Consider the following 25,351-nt stretch of genomic DNA (forward strand, 5'->3'; position numbering starts at 1 on the left):
TTTCTTGAAGATGCTCTCAGATTCCTGAAGTTTATACTGCATCCCATCATGGGTTATTCTGATTTGGCTGCCCACTTTTTTGTTATTCCTATACATATACAAATGTCTTTGTTTATTCTTTCTTTCTTTCTCTCTTTCTTTCTTTCTCTCTTTCTTTCTTTCTTTCTTTCTTTCTTTCTTTCTTTCTTTCTTTCTTTCTTTCTTTCTTTCTTTCTTTCTTTCTTTCTTTCTTTCTTTCTTTCTTTCTTTCTTTCTTTCTTTCTTTCTTTCTTTCTTCTCCCTCTCTCTCTTTCACTCTCTGTCTCTACCCTAGTCTTAAAGCCCCACCCTAGGAAGGTTCAGATTCTACTTAGGGCTCCAGAATACAAGAAGGTGGTGATTCTCTCATGCAGCTTCCATTCCATTTCTGCTTTGTTTATTGCCCCTACCCCACCAGTAGTTTCTACAGTGAAAGAAGTGGACCAGCACTTGCCATGAATAAAACATGACAAGAGGAGGTCTCCTTGGGAACTAAGCCAAAAGATCAAGGATGGGAGCTGTCATTGTATTCTCTAGGAGGAGATCAAAATAGATACCTGTCAGGAGAAAGGACAGCAGGGGGATACTGTCTTGTCAGTGGAGTGTGGTGTCATCTGGCAGGAGTTCAGCAGTCTTTCAGCTCTCATTTAGATTCAGGCTGGCTGCGATGGGAAGTTCAGAATGCAGAAAAGTGGCAGAGGGTATTATTGCCTCTCTATTAAAGGGCCTGGTGGGTGTCAAAGGCATAACTCAATAGCAAGGATGATTTAATCAGCCACATGCCTCTTTTGACAGTTAAGTGTTATAGGGAGGGATACTCCCTCAGATGTGGACACTAGCATTAACAGTTTTTTCTGGGATCAGTCCAAAGTTTTAACTGCAGTGTACACATACTTCCCAGACACTAGATAAATTCATTCTTATCTATAAACTACATTTTAAAGGGGAAAAGAATAAGTGAAAGATTAAATACCCTATAATTTTTTCAGATTTCTTTTACTAATTGAATTACATTTATTTTCCCCAAACCTGCACTTCCAATTTCTCTTTTTCTTTTGGTGGGATAGCTATCTATGTAGATGTCTCAGATCCTGTCCTAATCTTTACCATCCCTAGCTGCTTCCCTGCATTCCATCCAATCCCCACCCCACCAACATTCCTCCTCATCAATGGAGTTTACATGAGAGCCTTCCTACTCTTGGAAGGATTAATTCAAGACTTCATCATCTTGGCTAGACTATTCTAATAGTCTCCTTACTTCTCTTTGTGCCTTTGGTCTCTGCTGCCTCTAATCCATCCTTCACATGATTTTATGAGAAATCTTCCTGATGAACTATCTGAGTCATGGCCCTCCTCTTCTCAAAAATCATCAGTAACTGTATTACCTATCAAATAAATCAAAAAATCCTGATCCTGATATTTGACGCCCTCTGCCATATTTCTCTAACCAGCCTTTCTAATTTTATTGCATTTGCCACCTTTAACATATTCTTTCTTTTTATGTCTTTTTGTTTTACATGTCTCACATTCTCTGAATGGATTGACCCTGACTTGCTCTACCATTTGTAAAAGTTTTTCCATCCCTTCAGATGAACTTTGAACCCTTCAGGGTCCAACCACTTTCCCATGCTATTTCTTCATTGATTTTCCTCTGACCAGCAGAAGATTATTTCTACACCTTCCTATTTTTCCTAGCACTTTCCTTAAGTCTTTCCATTAAACTTGTGTTGTAGTTATTTGTGTAAATGATAAGAGCTGGTTCTCTCCAGAGACCAGCTCTAGAAGAGAAGGGAGAGAAGGGGTCTGCTTAGTTGAGAAACTGACAGGATCAAGGAGGTCATGAATAGGATCATGTATTCCACTTTATTAAGCATACAGGTCCAATATATATATATATATATAAGATTTTGCTCTAGTAACTAAAGAAGCATTACATCATTGAAAGCCAATCAGCAATTATAGACATTATGACATCGTTAGCCAATTGTGAATTATGAGGTAGCAAAGAGATGGGGATAGGGCACAGTTGTGATTCAGTCATCACAAAATACAAAGGGTCTTTGGTTTTAGCACACATGTGTCCAGGAAGACACAGCTTCAAGGTCTTTTGCCTAAAATAGGCTAAGCCTTGCAGGTGTTGCTTGTTTGAGGAGTTTGGCCAGACAGCTGAAGTCCATTTGAAGAATGACTTATTTTCTTGGAACTAATGTTGGCTCCTAACAGGGCTATAGTTCTCTTGAAATTGCCCTTGCCAAATGATTTCAAAGGAGAAGTTCAGGCCCACTTTTTTTGATGCTTTTCCTCGGTGGTCCCAAGATATCTTTATGGCTCTGTCATGTAAATGTCTTTCCCTCCTCACCCATACTCTCATCCTGATATACTTTAGCCTTCCTTGCCCCTAGTCTCCACCCAAACTACCCCTTTTTATTATATTTTCTATAATCATAGTTTATTGTTTTTAAACTATTCTTCACCTTTGAGCTCTTCCTTTGAGCATTCTTTCCTTCCATTGCTGACTGGAACCTGGTTTTCTCCTGCCTCCACTGTATTACCCACTTACTTCTCTCATATTGCCCATCTCACAGGCAAAGATACTAGAGTGTTTTGTTGTTTCTTTCTCCAGCTCATTTTATAGATGAGGAAACTGAGGCAAATAAGGATAAGTGACTTGCCCAAAGTCATATAGCTAGTAAATGTCTGAGACCAGATTTGAACTCAGAAAGATGAGTCTTTCTGACTCCAGACCCAGTGTTCTATCCACTATGCCACCTAGCTGACCCTCACACTGCATACTAATCCTTTTATTCATTTTTGTATTACCTTTCAATCACAGTCCTCCCAGTGATTATTCTAATCTTTTTCTTCTTCCCTCAAATGACTATCTGTAACTCCTCAAATATCTGCCCTTTCAGGAGATGATATATTTTACTTTTGCTTAATTAGATGATTGAGATCATCCATTGTCAATTCCTTCCTCTCCCTTTGTCAGAACTGCCTTTTTTTCATGTCCTCTCTGGTGGGCCACCTCCTTCCTAATGCTAACTCCTCTACTTATGCCTTGATCTCATCTTGACTTTTATCCTCCAGAACCTTCTGCTCTTCCCATTTGACTCTTTTTGGCCACCCCTACTTCTGGATTTCTCCACAAATGCTGCTTCTACCCTAGTGTATGGTCTTATCAACTCTCACTTCTGTTAGTCTCTTACCTTTTTTTTTCCAATCCCTTTCTTCTTTTCATCTGTCCTTCATACAATTGCCAAACCAATCTTTTAAATATAAAATTTTTACATCAGCCCCCTGTACCCAAACCATCATTGGCTCCCCAGTGCCTTTAGGAAAAAACATGGGTTCCTTACTCTGACAGTTAAGTCCCTCTGTAATATGGTTCTAACTCACCTTCTTCTGTCCACACATTCTAAATTCTATTGGAACTGAATTGTTCACTTTTTCTTAATTTTGCCTTATGCATTACTGTTCCTCACCTTGCATTATCAGTCAGTTATAAGATTTAGTGCTAGAGATAAGCCTTAGAGGTCATCTAGTCTGTCTCCTTATAGAGTTTCAATGATTTGTCTAAGGTCACACAGCTCCCCAAGTAGATTTCAAATATATTCTCTGAATCCAAGTTAAAATCTGTTTCCTAATAGAGCCAACTCATTTGCCTGAAACATACTCCCTCTTCATCTCTGTTGAAATCCTTCTCTTCCATGAAGCCTCTATTCTGATGCCACCTATTTTGTACTTTTGTACAAGCCCCTAATAAATATCTCTGCCTTGGCAACAAGAAATGTCATAGATTGGCAATCCTGAATGGTGATGTTAAGATCAATTTGCAAATCACAGCCTACTTAAATTGAGTATTAGCTTTTCAATCCAGATCACTACTAGTTCTTTGAATCCAGTCTTTCCATTTCATTGTACTATCTTCCCATTTTATTCTTAAAATCCTTCCTCCTATTAACTACAAGAATAAAGGAAGGGATACAGAAGAGTATGCTAACCGTGGGGTAAAAAGAAATCAGACTCATACTCTTATATTCCTTGTACTCTTTCTTTTGGTTTCCCCCACACCAGTTTTTCCTTTTCATCTTTATGTGAATATCCATGAATTTTCTTATTTTTATTTTCTTTTCAGTCCAATAACCTATCCCACCCCAATGCTGGATGCTGCAAAATCCAACTGTATGGTTCCATTATAAAATGATATTTTTCCCTTGGTAATACCCACTAATTCATCTTCAAAACATTCATATCTTCAACTTACTGTAATAGCTCTTGGCTATAGAGGGACACACTGGCAAAGATATTTAAATAATCTCAAAGTAATATAAGTCAACTTTCAATAATTCATGCTAATGGCAGAGAGCAAGAGTATGGATAATAAGAAACATGAGATCATCTGAAATCATTATGGAATGCAAATCATTTTGGGGAAAGGCCTTTGGAATACATTATGTGATGTTTATAAATTTATATGCAGCTTTTAAGGCAAGTTTGTCTTGCGACATTTTACTTAAGCTATTATTAAATTAGTTTACCTTTCCTGAGCACATACTGCCTGCTAGTGTACTAAGCACTTGGGGAATGCTGACCTGGGATGAAAAATTTGTGGCAGACAAATCCACAAAGTGGATAATCTGCATTCAGATAACCAAGAGCTGACTATACTGAATTACCAGATGGTAGTGTAAAGAAGCCTTATTACAACCCTCGAGTGTCATCATTCATAAATAGCCTTGAAGGCTGCATTAGTGATAATAGCTTAAGGCACACTGACTGTCAAAATTTAAACCAACTTCAAACACAAAAGCAGATATCCTTTTTTTAAAAAGCATTCCAGGTTAAAAGTTAGGGTAGCCATTGATATTTCAGGTTCTGGAATTTCTGAATCATAAGATAGAGAAGAATCATGAAACGGCTCTTCCTCACTCAAAAACTTGTCAGATATCACTAGCTGCTGGTTTTTAGAACACAAGAATGATTTTTTTTGTGACAATTTCTTTAGAACTCAAAAGATACATGATTTCATGAGCATCTTATTCTCTTCCCAAGAAAGATCATAGACAAGCCTAATGTGATTTAGTATGTGAATTTTATGAGTTGCTATAACAAAAAAAAAGGAAAAAAATTACCTGGTAATTAACCTTCTGGTGGCAATTGCCACACTTACTGACCTTTTAAACCAGGCCTCAGAAAACAGACTTAATATCATGGGAGTGGGAAAACTGCTCACAACACTCTTTTTTAAGTTTAATGTATATTATTAACATTTTCTTTATTAGTTTCTTAAGTCTAGGCAATTGATAAAGCAATAAATCAACCCTTAATTAGTAGCATTTACAGATTTCTCAGGTCTAATTGCTCACATTGAAAATTTAATAATTGGTTCTTGAGTGCCAGTTTGAGCTGACTCTTCTACACCCCTGCCCAGAGCTCAAAACACTTTTCAGCTAGAGTTCATCTTCTGTTCAAGAATCTTGGTCCCATTCTTTACAAACATAAGATATCATTATATTAGAACTTTAGCGGATGACAGTATTTTGTCTGCTTGGTAATCAGAATTTCAGCGAAATAATGTACAAATAAATTTACCTCATTTGTCCATGATACCTTATGGTTTATATGCATTATAAAAAAATTTAGTCAGATTCGGATCAAGGTTAGATCATCATCAATTCTAAACTCTTTTCAAAAGAGCAATTTGGATTGCCTTTAGGAAATTAATCACTCATTCTTTTTAATGACCACACTCTTCTTCCTGAAACAAAATTCTATCAGTCATCTTTCAAGGATGCTTTGTGGCTATAAATCATGTAATACTATAGCTCCTGAAGAACTGAATTTGCAGGTCACCTAAAGGGCATTTGAGAGGTACATAATAGGCATGAGTAGGCTACAAAATATTATCATGGGAGAATGTTAATGGAAAAACAGTAGAGGGTATCATCAAGGAGATGTATGGCAATAAAAAGGAAATGAACTGGTCATGTTAGTGAGAGTGAAGGATGACTTTGGGACAACTCATGTGCCCTACTTGTGTTTGCATAATTTTAGGAAAGATAAGGGAAGACTTCTAGCAGAGTGGTCATATGGAGAATGTGTTGGAATATATAAATGAGTCACAAAATAAGAAGTCATAAATAGTTTGTGATCTGTATTGTTAGAGGGAGTGCTCATATCATTGAGATCACAAATCCCTTCAAGTATGGTAATATCATGGAAAAGATGGGCATATGTGGGCTAGGTGATAGTACAATTAATTGGATTTGGAATGGATGAATAGCAGGACTTAAAGGGTAACCATTTATTATAAATTGAATATCAATTTGGAAAGAAGTTTCCAAATGAGTAACTCAGAAGAACATGCTTGGCAGGAGATTCAAAACTGAACAAAGTAGCCAACACACCGGGAGATAGAATCTGAAGCAATCTTAAAAGACTAGAACATTGGTCCAGATTTAGTAAGTTAAAGTTCAGTGGTGTAAAGGGGGAAAATAGTGGGGATAAGTGAAAAGTTTTACTTGTGTTCAAAAAGTCAACTTTATAAATACAATTTAGGAGAAGGATGGTTAAACTCAAAGGGTCTGTAGGTTGTAATGAGCTAAAAGTCCAATATGAATCAGCAGCGTGATAAGACAACCAAAATAACAAAGCAGCCTTGAGCATCATTAAGAGAAACATAGCTCACAGGGTAAAGAGGTGAAAGTCTTATTATACTTCACTCTGATCAGACTAGAATATTGAGTCAAGTTTTCATTTTTAAAACCATTGCCTTCCTTAGAACTGATAATAAGTATTGGTTCCAAGGCAGAAGAATAGCAAGGGCTAGGTAAATGGAGGTTAGTGACTTGTCCAGGATCAGGTCACACAGTTAAGAAAGATCTTCTGTCTCTCATAGTTTAGTAGCACCTTTTATAAACTGGAGAATTTTAAGGAGAGGGCAAATAGTCATGAGTAATTTAAGGAACTAGAGATAATTAGCCTGGAGCGGAGAAATCCCAGAAGGAGGATGGCATGTATCTTCAAGTACCGAATGGCTTATAACATGGAAGAAGACTTAGATTCCTTCTCTTTGGTCTTCTTAACAGTTTGGTTACTTTTGACCTACACTATTACTCTTCTTAATACATTTCTACATTCTAACCAAATTGCTAGTTGAGTGCTAGAGATACAAAGCACAAATGAAACAGTTGCTGTCCACTAGGACTTAAATTCTGGATCAGGGAACAAAAGGCTCAAGAGACTCAATAATGTAGAGACAGAAATATACAAATATAAAGAGAGAGAAAATAACATATAATGTTTTTGTTTCCAGGCCCTTTCATATACTATATCTTTGGGTTCACAACAATAATCATGTGAGGTTGTTATGTGAGAAATTATTATCTCCTTCTTATAGAGGAAATGAACTCTTACCCAGGAACACAAAATTAATGTGTATTGCTTAGAGACTGTATTTTGGTGGAGAAAGTAGTTGATTGAGTCCGAAGACCAATATTAAAATTCTGTCTTTGCTCCTTATTACCTTTGTACTATTGAGTAAATCATGTGACCTTTCTAGAACTAAATATCTTGATTTCCTCATTTGCAAAATTATAGGGTTGCACTAAATCAAGGGCTCTTGACATTTTTGTGGAGGGAAAGGGATTAGGGGCATTATATCATGGACCCTTTTGGTACTCTTGTGAAATCATTAGACCCCTTCTCAGAATAAGTTTTTTTTTTTTAATCCACAATTGGAAGAAATGCTGAATTTTAGTGAGCAGTTTAAGAAAATGAAAATGCATTTTTCTCATATAAACTTATGTACTCCATGAAATCTATTCAGGGACCTTAGGGGACCTACAACCTCAGACTGAGAACCTCTGGACTGGATGATCTTTAAAGTTCTGGCCACTTTGAAATTCCATGATCCTATGTATCTGTCAATCAAGGATTCATGTTCTTGCAAATTAAAATTAGGAAATTATCCATTAGATGAAAAATTACTTTATGAGTAAAATAGGGAAATGCAAATTGATTTAATTAAAATTATAAAACAATAATTCCTAAGTATCAAAAATTGTATAATATTAGACCTGGAAGAAACTTTAGTAATCATCTTGTTCAATCTTCTTATTTTATTCTCTACATAAAATACTTTTCTAATTAGAAAAATATTTATATTGTTATCCTCTATTTAACATTCATAGCCCCCACCTCTGCAAAGAGAGGAGGAAAGTACATTTTCTCAACTCCTCTCAGAGGCTAAATATGTTCATGACTTTCAGGTTCCTTTTTTTTCTTTTTTTCTTTCTATATTACTGCAGTCATTACATCTGCAGTTCTCCCTATTTCTGTATTTGTCAATCTGTATCATTTTATGTAAGTCTTCAGGTGCTTTCCATTGATATTTGATTACATTCATGTACCATAATCTGCTTAGTCATTACCTAATTGATGGGCATCTGTTTTGATTTCTATTCTGTGATTTCACAAAAAATGCTGCTAGGAATAGTTTGAGAGTTGGTGTATATGCAACCCTTTCATTGTGCAAAAGAAGAAATGGGAAAATTGATTGTGATTTACATTTATACATTGCTTTAAGGTTTGTACAATGCATCATAGTCCTGCAAGGTGGGGGAAACTAATATTATTAATCCCATTTTACAAAGAGTAAAATCAGGCCTGAGAGACAGCATATTGAGGTGGATAGAAGATCTTTGGGAGTTACAAAGCCCTGAGTAAAAATCCAGTTTCTGAGAAATACTCCTGATATGATCATGGCAAAGTACTTTGCATTCCCACACCCTCAGCAATTCCCCCAGACTATAAGGTACATCCGTGTTGCTACTTGGTATTCATGTAAGGAGTTTCTGTACCTGGAGTCCCATATTCTTCAAAAAGAAGGTTCATATCTGGACCAAAAATAAATAAAAATCAAACTTGAACTGAGACAGAAACCCCATACCCAATAATACAGAAAGTATTAGGAAATAGAGCTTGAACCCATATCTTCTTGTATGTTGCTTTTTCTACCAAGGCTCAATCAATGATTCACCTGAATGGCCCAAGGCCACCCAGGTCAACCAAAAGAAAAGGCCAAGATTAAAATTCATGCTTTAGGATGCTTCCATCTGGCTACTCTCCTTTATCCTATGACAACAAAAGCTTCCCAAGCACCCTAAGTAAATGTGAAAATAAAATGATTCCTCAGTTTTTAGTTCCTTTTTTTTCCATTCTAATAAGTATGTTGTTGAATGACAGCTACTAACACAAATAAAGCTTAGTGAATGCCCCTGAAAAGCCATCTTCCCAAATGGCTGCATCCTAATCCACCCCCACTTTCTTTTTGGTCTTCCTGCTATCAGCAAAAAAGCAGTGTTGATAGATATATAGATCTAAACATTTCTGGAAAATTTTAATATCAGAAATCGTCTCAGCCTTTATTAAAGAAAAGAATACTCTTCGGAAACATTAAATCTTTTTAGTGATTTCAAAACAAATGAAAAAAGTTGACCTTGCTAGCCTGAGGCCCTGCTCTTAAAATTTCATTTACAGCAACTTCTCCCTCTGGCTAATTTAGTTTCTCCTTCCTGTAGATGAACTCAGTGTCTTGGTCAAGGACTGCAAACATGTTCTCTTGAATGAAAGTGATCTCAGTAAGCTATTTGAGCTTTCTTTCCTTATTACCCCCAATAGACGAAGACATTTTCCCCATACCATGTAGCTCTATTGGGATTCTCAGCAAGAATATTAGTGATTTTATTTTCCACTTTAATGGACTACTGGTCTCACTCTGTTTAATTCTGTCAAGGACATGGGTCAGCTTTTTATTAGTTTGGATTTCATTACAAAGGTCATTCTATAAAAGGAGGCTGAGGGAGAGACTACAAGTCATGTCTGAGACCCTGCCTACAGTTTCAAAGTAACCTCAGTAATAAACTCAGGGAAATTGAGAAAGCTGCTATTTCTTTCACCTTGAATTATATCAAAATATCTAAACATTAAAAACGATAATGATTGGTTTGCATAACCTCTTGGCCTCAAACGTATTTACCAATCTGCCTTAACCCTATTGGGGTGAATCTCTGAATCCTCCTCCTAAGATAATGGGTTGGAGTACACTCGGAAGACTTTTCCCTTCAGAGGTTCATTATACCTCTATGTAGAACTAGAAACATCCATATTGAGCACTCCCTCAAGCAAAGTCACTTACAAACACCCAGGCTCATTTGTAAGTTAATGAAAATAGATAGAATTTGGATCTAAGCCCACAGACAATAATGGGATCCCTAGTCAACAGCTCACCTCTGGAGATGTATAGTCTTTGTGATTTATGGTTTTGCTTTGCTTAGGATCCAGTTAGCAATTGTTACTCCACATTAGTACTGCCTTCCGCGGTTTCTCTGCCTTCACACCATTCATTGCTTCTGTGAAGCAGTTTTTGTTTCCTGCTGTTTCTTATTAAGTCCTGCAAGATGTCATATTCCAGTGATATCAAACTCAAATAAAAAAGAAGGGACATTAAGTTATATATAAGGATCCCTATAGGTTGCATTTTGACTTAAAAAACCACATACTAACATTATCCAGGTTCCCTTGTACTTTTTTATCTTTAAAACTATTTTCCAAATTTTTTTTTTTAATCTGGTAAGTCTGGGGAATATTGCTGCTTCAAGGATGGTAGAGTTGAAGGACAGCGGGGAGATGATAACAGAGATGGATATTTGTCCCCTCCCCTCTATTATATCAACACTTCCCATTTCTCCCACTTTTCCACATTCCATTGTAAGCTTTTCTCAGAGCTAGGTGGTACAGTAGAGTATTGGTTCTGAAGTCTGAAAGACTTGAGTTCAAATTCACTCTAAGAGCTGCATGATGCCAGACAAGTTTACTTAATCTCCATTCACCCCAGTTCCCTCAAATTTAAAATGACAATAGTATTAACACTTATCTCCCAGGGTTGTGATGAGAAGATAATGTTTGTAACACTTTAGCACAGTTTCTGGCATGTAGTAGATGCTCAATAAATATTCATTTTCTCTTTATCTTAATGGATAGATAATGTTTGTCTAATTTCCCATGTTGATCTCAACCCTAGCTTCTTGCTGTTCTGACCTTGTTCCATGTGCTCTCCTCTGCTCCCAGTTTTGTTCACTTCCCTCCATCATTTGGTATATCCTCCACCCTCCTCCAGCAGGTGAGACCTGCTACCTTCTGCTTTCTCTCATTCAACTCATCCTTCATTTGCAGTTGTCCCTTGTTTGACAGTTTCATTCTCCTCTGGCAGATGTTATTGACCACCTTTTCTGGAGGATGACATCTTTGACACTAGCCTCCATGCCAACAGATCTTTGAGAGGACTTTTCATAAAGCAACAATCTTCCTCTCTCCTGATTAAGTCTTCTTTTGTTCACAGTTGTGCTACCAAGGCAGGATATCTCTGCAAATGGCCTTCTGTTTCCTGTTTCCTTCTGAAACAGTTTCATCAGGTTATTCAAATTGTCCAGGACTCCTTCCCAAATCATGTAGGACAGGGAGAAATCCATGCCAGGAGGAAGGAGAGATATCGGTAGTTTCAATTAAATGCCTAATCTGGGAGGTCAAAACAAAAGTAAATATTTAAAAATTCAACGGTTTTAACTTTCTGTAAGGTTAGAAAGTGCTTTAAAAATATTTAAGCATTTTCCTCGCTATAACCCTAGGAGTTAGGTTGGCAATGTGGACATTCACCTAAGGCTCTTCATGCAGGGTGGGAGAACTACAAAAAGGAGAGACACTTTGTAATATTACTTTCTATAAATATGTATGTTTTTAATGTCCAAAGTCTACTCTGTGTGCTACATAAATTTTGTTTTTGTGTTAAGTCAAGTTTCATGTATTATAATGAAGACTCACAGCCTTTGGTGGATGGTAGGACACAAGGAGCACAATTTTCCAACCTTGCCTAAGGGACAAAGATGTCCAAGCTTTGATGCCACAACTAAGTGATATTACTGAAGATAGCAGAAACCTATTTACACTAACCTGATCAAGGATCATAGTTTTTAAATTGTAAGGGACCTTAGAGACCATCAAATCCAACCTTTTTATTTTACAAATGGGAAAACTAAGACTCAGAAAGATTATTTTGTGTGTCTTTAACAGTCACAAAGCTCCGAAGTGTCTAAGGGGGAATTTGAAAAAGTTTCAAATTCCCAATTCTTTGTCTAGTATTCTAAAATTGAAGATACACATCAAAAGAGGACTTTGAAAGGACCTGCCCCTCCCTCCTTTTTCTCTGTATAGTTTGACCTTTTTTACCAATCGCCTATGCTTTGAGCTTTGAAATCTCCTTTGATAGCTTCCCTCCTGAGACCCCCACATCTAATCACTTGCTGAATCACTTGCAGCTACCACCTGCTTTTACCTCTTCCTCTTTTTTTTAAACCCTTACTTTAGAGTTAAGTGACTTTCCCAAGGTCACACAACTAGAAAGTGTCTGAAGCCAGATTTAAACCTAGATCTTCCTGAATCCAGGTCTGTCCTCTAATTTGCCTAATTTCTCCTTCCCGTTCTTTCTGCTCATACAGTAACTACCTTACAATAGACCCTTGCCCCTTTCTACCTAGAATGTTATATTAGCTTCCTCTTTCCCTTTATTCCCTGTTGTCTCCAACTTACCCTTCACACAGCTACCAAAATAAATCTTCCTCATACATAAGTTGAACTTACCTCCAACCACACAAACATACTTGCACACAAACAAATTCTAAAGGATGAATTTAAACTTCTTCCCCTGGCAGTTAAGGTCTTCTAGCATTTGACTCCATCTTGTCTTTAGAATCTTATTTCACATTATTCCTGTTGAGCAGGTTTCTGACAAACTGGACCATTATCTGTTCCCTGATGCACAGTACAAGGTGTTGGATTTAGTGTCAGAGAACGTGGGTCAAAATTCTTCCTCTCCCACATATTAATTGGAATCGCTTTGGTTAAATTTTTAACTTTTCTGGGCCTCAGATCCCTCACCTGTAAAAGTAGTAGATTGAACTAGATGACCTCCAAAGTCCCTACAAGATCTATAACTATGATACTAATTCAGACTTCCATGCACTTTGGTTTGTTTGTTTGCTTATTTGTTCATTTTTTATGTTTCCATATTACTGTCAATACAATTTTCAATAATCATTTTCTGATGTTTTGTGATCCATATCTTCTCCCTCATTTTCACCCTTTACTCCTCCTCAAGATGGCAGGTAATAGGATACAGGAAATATATGTGTTGTCATATAATAAATATTTTCATGTTCATCATATTGTGAAAGAAGACATATATCACTTAAACTAGAGAAAAATTCAGCAAGGAAATAAAGTGAAGAATGGCATGCTTTAATCTGCATTCATACTTTGTCAATTCTTTCTATAGAAGTGGATAGCCTTTTTCATCATTTGTCCCTTGGAGTTATCCTGGATCCTTGCATTTCTGGAAATAGTTAAATCATTCACAATTGATCATTGTACTTTATTGCTGTTACTTTGTACAACGTTCTCCTGCTCGTTTCCCACTTTGCATCACTTCACATAAATCTTTCCAGATTTTTTTGTGATCATCTTCTTCATCATTTCTTAAAAATATTCCATTACAATCACATACTACCACTTGTTCAGCCATTCCCCTACTGATGGACATCCTTTCAGTTTCCAGTTCTTTATCACCACAAAATGAACTACTATTAAAATTTTGGTATGAGTAGAGGCTTTCCCCCTATCTTTGGGATACAAACTTTGTAGTAGTATTGCTGGGTAAAAGGATATGCACAGTTTTATAGCCCTTTGGGCATGGTTCCAAATTGATCTCCAGAATGGTTGTATCAACTACCAATTCCACCAGCAATGTATTAGTGTGTTGATTTTTGCCACATCTCTTCCAACATTTATCATTTACCTTTTTGTCTGATAGATTTGAAGTGGTAGCTGAGACTTGTTTTAATTTGTATTTCTCTAATTAATAGTGATTTGGAACATTTTTAATATAACTAAAGATAGTTTCAACTTATTCATCTGAGAATTGCCTGTTCATATCATTGACCATTTGCTGGTTGGGAAATGTTTTGTATTCTCATAAATTTAATTCAGTTCTCTCTATATTTTCCCCCTATTTATTGTTATTTCATGCATTGATACAGGTCACCTCAGATGAATGTAATATTCTTCCTCAGTTTTGCCTCCTCCATCATTTAAAATCCTTCACTTAATTCAAGATTTAACTGTAGTACCACCTCCTCCATGAAACTTTCCCAAATATCATTCTCTTCTCAAATACCCCAATTGAAAACATTTTCTCCCTCAAATTTCCCTGGGGTACTTCTGTATCTCTTTATTTTGTCCCTTTGTCCTTCTCCCATTCTATCTCATATTATAGTTATTTTCATATATCCCTCTAGGTTCACCCCACTCCCACTAAAGTAAAAATAAACTCTTTTGGGGTCAGGGACCATGTAATTTTTTGGTTTTATTTTTCTCAGTGTCTTTTCTCACTGACAAACTCTTAAGACTGTTTTTCTCAGATGGAATTTTCTAAAGACCATATGAATTCTGCTTCTTTAAGAGAATAAGAACCATCCTGAAACAGCATCCAAAATGCATTTCACATAATAGATACTTAACAAATGTTTGTAGAATTGAATTGAATTAGGACTCCTCATTTCTGCTTATTCAGAAAACAAAAAAAAATATTCTTGGTGTTATGATCTTTTCCAAACATCCTCAATATATGTATTCCCTCTTGTTATCAAAACAGAAGCTGCCACTTTCTCCATTCAGAATCCTACTATTCATATGACAGAAGCAAAAACTTAATCTGTCAGCTGAGGCCCAATTATAGTTAACGTCTTACCTTGTGAGTGGCACAAGAATAAGCCTCCAAACTGAACGAATAATGGGGTCAAGGTTTCAACTTTCTATGAAGGAGTTTCTTAAGAACAGGAGCTAATTGAAGAGAAGTTCCTGAATTCCTTTGCATATCTCTCTAAAGAAAACAGGACTCTCTTGTAGGTTGACTTGAAATAATCTAAAATAAATTTATTCTTGTAAAAGGTCGATTTAAAGTCCTTGGGAATAGGGATTGCTTCATTTTTTGTTCTTTATTGTCCTAGAACCTGGCAAAATTCCTAACTTATAGTGGGCATGGTTGGCTGATTAATCCATTTTCTGTCAATCTTCATCCAAAAATATTTCTGACACCCAACAATCTCAAATCACCTAGTCCTCTACTCAAACTTTCTTGGTCTCATTCCTAATTGGGAATCTTATCCCACTTGTAAAAGAGTATTCAAGATCTTTCTAGATAAAAAAAAAATATATATATATATATTAGTCATCTTATCCACTGATATAGTTTTTCCCATTCAAAGTAACTTTAGTAGCAGCAACAATAGAAGAAACTTCTTTTAATTCCAGTCACTCAGAGAGTCACCCCTCATGTAATCTACTCTATAACACAAGTATACAGTCCTGTGAAATACTATCTTTGACACTAACTGTGTATCCCTGAGCAAGCCAACCACAAAGTGTCTGAGTTTCCTCACTGTAAAATGATGGCTTTGGACTCTGATGCCTCTTCCAGATCTAAATCTATCATCTAATGATCCTATAAATTGGATTTAATTGAAAATTTGAGCTCAATATAAAAGGGAAACCCAAAAAAGTGGATTCAATCATAAGCCACCTCAATGATAATGTAATATGCAAAATGAAAAAAGTGTTAATCATTGTATCCTGTCATGGTCAAACTACATCTATAATATTCATTTGGAATTATATGTTCCATACTTTGGGGAAGATGTGTGACCAGGATGGTGAGGAAACTTAATTGAAGTAATCAGAGGTTTTGAAAGTAGAAAGGTTTAGTTCATTTGGAAAATAATTATGTTTCTTTTTCTTGGCCCTGGAAGGCACAATTAATACCAATGGATAGAACCTACAAGGAGACAGATTGCAGCTCAATAAAAAGAAAAACATCTTATGATTAAAGCTCTCCAAAAGGAGAATAAGTTAATAAAGGAATGGGAAGTAGATAGTTCCCTATCCCTGGACATATTCAAGAAAAGGTTGAATGTCTGCTTATCTGGCATATTATAGAGAGAACTGAAAGTTGGCCTAGATGGCCCAGTGACATTTATTTCAATACTAAAATTTTAGTGAATGGTACTTGTAGAGTTGCTTCTGAATAGGTAAAAAAAGTTGATCCACTCCTTTTTAAAAAAAATTATTTTTAATTTAATTTAATTTTTTAAATTAATTTATTTAGTCAATTTAGAACATTATGCTTTGGTTGCAATAATCACATTATTTCCCTCAGTCCACTCCACCCACCCTTCCCACAGCCAATGCTCAATTTCATTGGGTATTACTTGTGTCCTTGATCAGAACCAATTTCCATGTTGTTGATGTTTGCATTAGGATGGTCATTTAGAGTCTACCTGCCCAGCCATTTCCCCTAGACCCATGGATTCAAGCAGTTGTTTTTCTTCTGTGTTTCTACTCTCACGGTTTTTCCTCTGAATGTGGATAGTAGTTTTTCTCGTAGATCCCTCTAAGTTGTTCAGGATCACTGCACTGCCACTAATGGAGAATTCCATTACATTCAATTGTACCACAGTGTGTCAGTCTCTGTGTACAATGTTTTCCTGGTTCTGCTCCTTTCACTTTGTATCAATTCCTGGAGGTCGTTCCAGTTCCCATGGAATTCCTCCAGTTTATTATTCCTTTGAGCACAATAGTATTCCATCACCAACATATACCACAATTTGTTCAGCCATTCCCCAATTGAAGGGCATCCCCTCATTTTCCAATTTTTTGCCACCACAAAGAGAGCAGCTATGAATATTTTTGTACATGTCTTTTTCCTTATTATCTCTTTGGGGTACAAAACCACCAGTGGTATGGCTGGATCAAAGGGCAGACAGTCTTTTATCACCCTTTGGGCATAGTTCCAAATTGTCCTCCAGAATGGTTGGATCAATTCACAACTCCACTAGCAATGCATTAATGTCCCGACTTTGCCACATCCCCTCCAGCATTCATTACTTTCCTTTGCTGTCATGTTAGCCAATCTGCTAGGTATGAGGTGATACCTCAGAGTTGTTTTGATTTGCATCTCTCTGATTATAAGAGATTTAAAACACTTTTTCATGTGCTTATGAATAGTTTTGATTTCTTTAACTGAAAATTGCCTATTTGTGTACCTTGCCCATTTATCAATTGGAGAATGGCTTGATTTTTTGTACAATTGGTTTAGTTCTTTATAAATTTGAATAATTAGACCATTGTCAGAGATTTTTGTTATGAAGATTATTTCCCAATTTGTTGCTTCCCTTCTAATTTTGGATGCATTAGTTTTGTTTGTACAAAAACTTTTTTAATTTGATGTAATCAAAATTATTGATTTTACATTTTGTGATTTTTTTTCTAGCTCTTGCTTGGTTTTAATGTATTTCCTTTCCCAAAGGTCTGACATGTATACTATTCTGTGGGCTTTTTTTTTTTGCTTTTAGTTTCCTTCTTTATATTAAGGTCATTCACCCATTCTGACTTTATCTTGGTGTAGGTTGTGAGATGTTGATCCAAACCTAATCTCTCCCATACTGTCTTCCAATTTTCCCAGCAGTTTTTATCAAATAGTGAGTTTTCGTACCAGAAGCTGGGATCTTTGAGCTTATCATAGACTGTCTTGCTAAGGTCATTTACTCCAAGTCTATTCCACTGATCCTCCTTTCTGTCTCTTAGCCAGTACCAAATTGTTTTGATGACCACTGCTTTATAGTATAGATTGAGATCTGGGACTGCAAGGCCTCCTTCCTTTGCATTTTTTTTCATAATTTCCCTGGATATCCTTGATCTTTTGTTATTCCAAATAAACTTTGTTATATTTTTTTCTAATTCAGTAAAAAAGTTTTTTGATAGTTCAATGGTTATGGCACTAAATAAGTAAATTAATTTGGGTAGGATTGTCATTTTTATTATGTTAACTCATGTTTTTCCAATGTTTTTCCAATTGTTTTGATCTAGTTTTAGTTGTGTGGAGCGTGTTGTGTAGTTGTGTTCATATAGTTCCTGTGTTTGTCTCAGCAGATAGATTCCTAAATATTTTATTTTGTCTAGCATGATTTTAAATGGAATTTCTCTTTCTAATTCCTGCTGCTGAGATGTGTTGGAGATATATAGAAATGCTGATGACTTATGTGGGTTTATTTTGTATCCTGCAACTTTGCTAAAGTTCTTGATTATTTTGACTAGCTTTTTGATTGATTCTCTAGGATTCTTTAAGTAGACCATCATATCATCTGCAAAGAGTGATAGCTTGGTCTCCTCATTGCCTATTTTAATACCTTCAATTTATTTTTCTTTTCTAATCACTATAGCTAGTATTTCTAGTAAAATGTTAAATAATAGAGGTGGTAATGGGCATCCTTGTTTCACTCCTGATCTTATTGGGAAGGCTTCTAGATTGTCCCCATTGCAGATGATGTTTGCTGATGGTTTTAGATATATACTATTTATTATTTTTAGGAAAGGCCCTTCTATTTCTATATTTTCTAGTTTTTTTCAATAGGAATGGGTGTTGTATTTTGTCAAAGGCTTTTTCTGCATCTATTGGGATAATCATGTGATTTTTGTTGGTTTGCTTGTTAATATGGTCAATTATACAGATGGTTTTCCTAATATTGAGTCATACTTGCATTCCTGGTATGAATCCTATCTGGTCATAGTGAATAACCAAAAATATGGAACACTTCACAAATTTGCATGTCATCCTTGCGCAGGGGCCATGCTAATCTTCTCTTTATAATTCCAATTTTAGTATATGTGCTGCTGAAGCGAACACCACTCCTTTTAAAAGAGGGGATTTTCATTACAGATTCATTAATGTTCTTTTGGGCATCTCTTCAAGATATAAGATGAGCTGTCTTCTCAATAAATTGTAGGGTTAGGTTTACCAAACAAGGTTTTATATAAAGGGCAAGCTGAATTTTATAACAATTCCGCTATTGATCACAGTTATACCCTGGTCCATCTCACTGAGAAAACTGTCAAGAACAACTCAAAGCTATTTTCACTGTTCCTTTGACCTAACAATCTTTGATTCAATAGACAGGAACTATATGTGGACCAAAGATTATGACCCTGACATAGACGATTAATGCTTTTTCTGAGCCTGAATCAAGACACCTTAAACAAAAATAAGAGTAAAAGGAAGTCTCATGATATATCCAAGACCTAGTTTAAATGGAATACCCTTATCTTTCCAGTCATTTTATGAACAACCTGGCCCAAATATTAAGTTAAATGTATTTAATGTGTGTACTCCTGCAAAGGAAAGATGAAGAAAAGTATCTTCCATATATTGATTATCTATCTTAATGAGGAAAGGCAGCCTCGTGTCATAGAAAGAACATTAAACTTAGAAACAGAATCCCAGCTTTAATACTTAATGAACATAGGACCTTAGGCAAGTCATTTAAACTTTCTGATCTTTACTTTCTTCATCTTTAAACTAGGTTACAGACGTAGGATTTATGAAGAAAGGGCTATATAAAATGCCTTACTCTATTATTAGAGAGGATTTTCAAGAAACTTCTAAATTTTCTGGTTAAACTATTGCCAATAAAGGCAGCTTTGAATTATGTCTAAATCAAAAGGGACGCATATGATAAACGAACTCTAATATTTAAAGGGGATAGTGATTGGACCTCTGATTTAATGGACATTGGGACCACCTAGGTGAAGAGGTTCTCTCTACCAATGGAGGAAAGTATTTACATGCTTTTCTTACCATTTATATTCTTAATTCACTAAAACATTGAGAAGTTAGTTGTCTTGTCTTAGAGGACATATATCTGCTGAGGGCCATCAAAGCCACATTGTTTGACACAGTCACACATGGAAACCAGAGGTCACAAAGTGGCCCCCAGGAAATATGGAGACATCCACCTCTCCCCCTGGGTGACTTCTCTCATTAACATCCCTTATTATTGGAATTGCTATGATTATTGTTCTCTCCCGAGCTTCAGGGAAAATAATATGAGAGGATTAATACTAATGTTCCACATTATCCCCCCAGAATATCACCAAAAGATCACACAAAATCAAAGCTAAAACTCTTACGGATTAAAACTTCTGGCAAAACTGCACTCAAAATCCACCCTTCCCTCCCCCCCCCCCCCCCCCCGGTACAGGCCAGGAAGAAACTCTCCTGTGCGAGTATATTAATTACCCTTTAGGGAGAGGTTGGTAAGCCATGCCTCAATGACTTATTTTATCAACTAAAATCTGTCTTGTGTGACAAGGAAATCACTCTAAGAAATTTTAAGGTTTACACTTGGAAACCCCCAACGGTTAGCCTGATTATATAGAAATGATTAGCCTGATATTACAGAATATCTAAAACTGGATTTTTCTGTTACCCTTTGATCCCTCAACTTGGCAACAGTGTTTTGTTGATTTTTTTCTAAAAGCTCCTGATTGATTATTTTTTATTAAAAGTAACAAATGATTTTTCTTAGATTGTAAGCAAGTCCAAACACCTCACATGTTACTGAGAACTGACCTCTAGCTATCCTTCCTGTGATGAGAAAACATTTATCATTTGCAAAAGCTTTGTGTGTGTTGTCAGAATCAATAGCAACATAGTATGTAGAGTGATCACAGAATTTTAATCAAACAATTTGTTGAAAGTTAATTATGACTTATCCAATTATCTGTAAAGAGCAGCTATGTTGAATAGTGAAGCTGTGTGCCAAGGAAATATGTTACCATTTGGAGGGTATAAAAATAAACCCAACCCTGGGACTAGTGGAGCAGTTCCATGCGAAGTCTGGCCACAGGCTGACACTCTCAACTGTCTTCCCATCATTCATTCATGTCTTCATTGCCACACCTAGTCAAGGAACCCCAAATCCATAGACAGGTCAGGCCCCAGAACCCACAGTATATATCCAAGGTTGAATTTGAGAACATCAATCTATCTGCTACTCTACACTGCTGCTAATATTTAAATGGTCAGTTCTCATCTAGTTAGTTAAATCATTCATTTATATAGATATGCACATAGCTAATTCATCCAGGTAAGTTCAATAGAATACAGTTGTTAAGAAGAATGTGCCATGGGGGTCATATTTAAAGATTTTTATGGAAGAAGTTGATAGCTTCTAACAATTACCCAAATATGTTTTAGGCTACAGTTTTCTCTTCCATGTTATATGGCACAGTAAATCAACAAGAATTGTTTATCTACTTACTATGAGCTACAGTATAATTTTCAACCAATATGAGAGTTATATGGCTGCTATTCATACCCATTCTGCAGTATCACATCCCTTTCATTCAGAAGTATTCAGTCAGTACTAAGTAGGTTTGCTTTCTTTTTGTCAGGGATACAAACTTAACTTTTAAAATTCTGATGCAGAATTTCAGTTTATATTCTTTACTCTCCACTATCTAAATTATTGATTTCAACAAAAACAACAGAATATCTTTGTCAACTACCATTCTCATCTCCATAACTATGATTTAGTGGAAAGATCCCCCAATTTGGAATCAGAAGTCTTGAATTTAAATCCTAGTTCTCCTACCTGCTATATAACCTTGAACAGGTACAACATCTGTTTCCCTATCTGTTGTGTGGCCAGTGCATTGCATTATCTTTAAGATGCCTACTAGTCCTAAATGCAATGATCCTTAAATATCTCTAGCCCTCCTACCTATTTTCTCATCTTCATCTCCAGGATAAGTTGCCTCTATTCTCTCTAAATCTAATTCTTCACCTGAACTAAAGCCTGTTATCTCATTCCCACTTTTATCTCTTCTCTAAGAGCTATTTTTTTAATTCATAGGCAAGTGATTTTAGGAAGTTAAGAAAGACTCATGGTCCCATTTTAGTGTGAATTTATTTAATCCAGTCAAATTGCTTCCTAAAGGTTGATTGAGATTACAGAATTGGAAAATTAAGGAAATGGGTGTTTTAATAGGAGATACAGAAATAAGAGAAGCAGACTAGAGGTGGCATTGTGGTTAAACCACAACATGGAAGGTTCAACTAGGTCTTGATTAGTATAAATAATGATTCCTCAGAAGTGGTCAGATAACATCAATCCACACTGAATATTTCCATTTGGTTGGAACCATTTATCATATTTTACCCAATTATAATTTCAAATATTGCAAGTTAGATTACATAGAACCATGTCCTAGGATTCACATCTGTGAATCTTGAAATTTCTTAGACTTGTGAATGTTAAAAAATTCCCCATTGGGGAATTCTCCATTGAAACAATTCCCTACTGGGAACATTCCCCATTTGGACAGTGAGAACTCTACTTAGATCAGAAATGTGAAGGCCTCTACTCCACCCGCACTTAAGCCTGCTTTAGGGGAAAAAACTCCTTTCTGAACAATGAAAAGTACTTAAACCCATACTAAGCCATGCCTATTTTTAGAATTAATACAAAGGGGTGCTCAATACCTATAAAGGTCAGGCAACTTGTGAACTTACAAGGAGCAAAGAGGAAAAAACTTACTCAGAGCTTTCCTGGTGTGAATTACTCAAAAATCCACACCTTCTTAGGTGTGGACTAAAAATGGTCTGTCCTTTGAAAAATGTCTACTGTGATTGGTAGATGTAAGAATTTAGGGAGGTGACAAAGGAAAATTTCCCTTTATAAGGAAACGAAAAGCTGAAAAAGGAGGATCTCTGGAGCTCTTAAAGACAGTCTCTAAGGAGGTTGTTGAGAGTAGGACAATCTCAAGGGAGGCTGACTCTGGCTGGAACTCCCTCTGGGGAGACTCTGTCCCCCTGAATCCTTGCTTGAACAGATCTTATGGTGAGTGATTAAGGACTGACTGATCTTTTCTTTTAGGGCTTAGGCCTGGGTTGGCCAGGGCTGCCTGGGCCGGCCTATTCTTTTCTCATTTATTTCCTTTTTCTCTCTCTCTCTTTCTTTGATTCCTCGTTGTATTATTAATTAAATTCTCTATAAAACCCAGTTGACTTGAGTATATTCATAATTGGGAATATTTCCCTGGCGACCACCTTATATTTGATTTAAAACAAGACACTGTAGTGAAAACATATTTTCTGCGTTCACAATTTACTCACCCACTCTTATATCTATCACAATTTATATCCTCAACTAATTTAACTCTTATAGTTTATGACATCCAACTCTTTTAAATCTTACACATCCCATACTATTTGAGACCTTAAGAGGTAATTACCATATTACATTTGAGAAACCAAGTAAGTTGTTGTTAAGTAATTTGCCTCGCATCATACAGCCAGTAAATGTCTGATCTGAACTCAAATCTTCCTGTCTTGAGGCCCAGTATTTTATCCATTATTCCAACAACATTTGGGACTTCAGGAGAGTTTGCCAGGAAGGATATATGAGGACAAAGAAGAAGGAATAAACTTTATCTTCTTCTGAAGAATGATCCTGTGTAGGGTCTTCTGAGCTCACAATAAAGCCCATGAAAATACAGAGGAGGGCTACAGCTAACACAGTATTATGGTAGAAAAAACCACAGCTATCATGAGAAGAGACTTCATATGTGACAAAATGTTCTGAGATACATACTAAAATTCTAGGGTATATCCTCAAGGGAAAACTCTGAAAACATAGAGTAGTAAAAAAAGAAAAAAGAATAATCACCAACTTGATATATAGTTTTTTTTAATTAGAAATTCAACAAATAAACCTAAAAATTAGCACAGAATACAAAATATAAAAAGAGGAGAATTAGTTAAGATATAAAGCAAAAATAAATAATAAAACTAAAAGTTGGTCATTTTAAGAAAATTATTAAACCTTTAATAAACCTGATTTTTGTTTCAAAGACAAAAGGAGACTAAATGCCCTATGAAACTCTATTCTCTTCTCTAAGAACTTAAGTCCCCTCCAATTCAACATTTATTAAACATCTTTTATATGCCAAAGAGCTGGCAATTACCAAAGGGATCCCTGTGCATCACACATTGTCCCAGTCTTGAATTATCTTGTTAAGAGATAACTGGGGCAACTCAATGGACAGAGCACCAACTCTAGAGTTGGGATTGCCTGGGTTCAAATCTGGCCTCAGATACTTCCTGGCTATGTAACCCTAGGCAAGTCACTTAATCCTGTTTTTCTAGCCTTCTGCCTTAGAGTTGTTACTAAAACAAAAAGAAAGGGTTATTTAAAAAAAGAAATTAATAGCTAATTTTCAGAGGATAGAATAATAAGCAAGAGATGTAAAACCAGGACACTGGTACTAGAATTGACTGTAATACAGAATGCTAAGCACACTTCAGGCAGGCTGTGAAACATCTGTGCTCATATGCCTCTTTAGGGGTTAAAGAAACTAGAAAGTCTATTGTTTGCTTATTTATTATTATTAGTGCAGGTCCTTGAGCCTGAGCATTCTTGATGTATTTTTCCTATTGTGCTTTAGAAGTTTTGTGCTGTTGTGATGATTTTTTTATTCAGTGGCATGCTACAGTATCTGATTTTCCACCATTCCTAAGAACTCCTCTGACTGATACTTGGGGAGGGGAAAAAAAAGCTCTAATCCATCACACTCATTTGATCTGAAACAGAATAACTATATTAATGAATATGACAGTGAGTATTTCGAAAGTTTTCTCATTCCCTTTCTAAGGCAATTTCACCCACTAATAAATTATGCACTGCAGGGCTAGAAGCTGCCTCTGTCCCTGCATTGTAAGAAAAATACATTTGCTTCACTGTATATTTTCTTGCAGCTCAGTGTGAAAGTATCTGAAATACAATTTCCAGGCTGGTAATCTAATCCAGTTTAGGGCTAGAGATGTCAGTCCTTTCTTTCCTTCTCCAGAATACATTTTCAAGTCTTCCATGCCTAAGGTTGGAGAGTTCATTTTTCCCCTTCAGGCACATTAAGTGAATAAATGACCACTCAGAAAATAAGATAAGGTTCCTCTATTTCTATTTCATTCAGTGTGGAAACTTAAACCTAATATGTGATGTATTACAGTTTTTATATATCTACCTGCAATGTGCTAAAATCACCTTCAAAGATCCAGTAGTCATTCTTAAAGCTATTTCTGCAATTCAATGGGAGGAATATTTGCATGGGAAATAGTAGGTGACTGAAGACATTTTCCAATCTCACCTAAGCATACCTTCTCCAAGGAGAAAAAGAAGAGTGTCGCACCACATGCAATCTCGAGGCTGGAAAGGTCACGTGCAACATTACCTCTTAAGAGAAAGAGCTATAATAGCATCTCATAATTGCTGATGGCCAGAGTTTGGGACCAAATGGACAAGCTGAGTGGAATAACTTCTAAGCTGAGCTT

The 25,351-nt window shown here is 36.1% G+C and overlaps 1 protein-coding gene and 1 non-coding gene across 2 annotated transcripts in view; one reads left to right on the top strand and one right to left on the bottom strand.

Annotated features, from left to right (window-relative positions):
• The window catches only part of CNTNAP2 (contactin associated protein 2), a 2,768,972-nt gene that overhangs the window by 2,554,405 nt on the left and 189,216 nt on the right, over nt 1-25,351 (top strand). The gene's annotated exons all lie outside the window — the stretch shown is intronic.
• Nucleotides 18,762-18,868, bottom strand: LOC130454849 (U6 spliceosomal RNA). Its single transcript, XR_008912638.1, has one exon. It is a non-coding gene; the product is annotated as a U6 spliceosomal RNA (small nuclear RNA).

The sequence above is a fragment of the Monodelphis domestica genome, chromosome 5 (genome assembly GCF_027887165.1).
Source record: "Monodelphis domestica isolate mMonDom1 chromosome 5, mMonDom1.pri, whole genome shotgun sequence".
In the NCBI taxonomy this organism is placed as follows: domain Eukaryota; kingdom Metazoa; phylum Chordata; class Mammalia; order Didelphimorphia; family Didelphidae; genus Monodelphis; species Monodelphis domestica.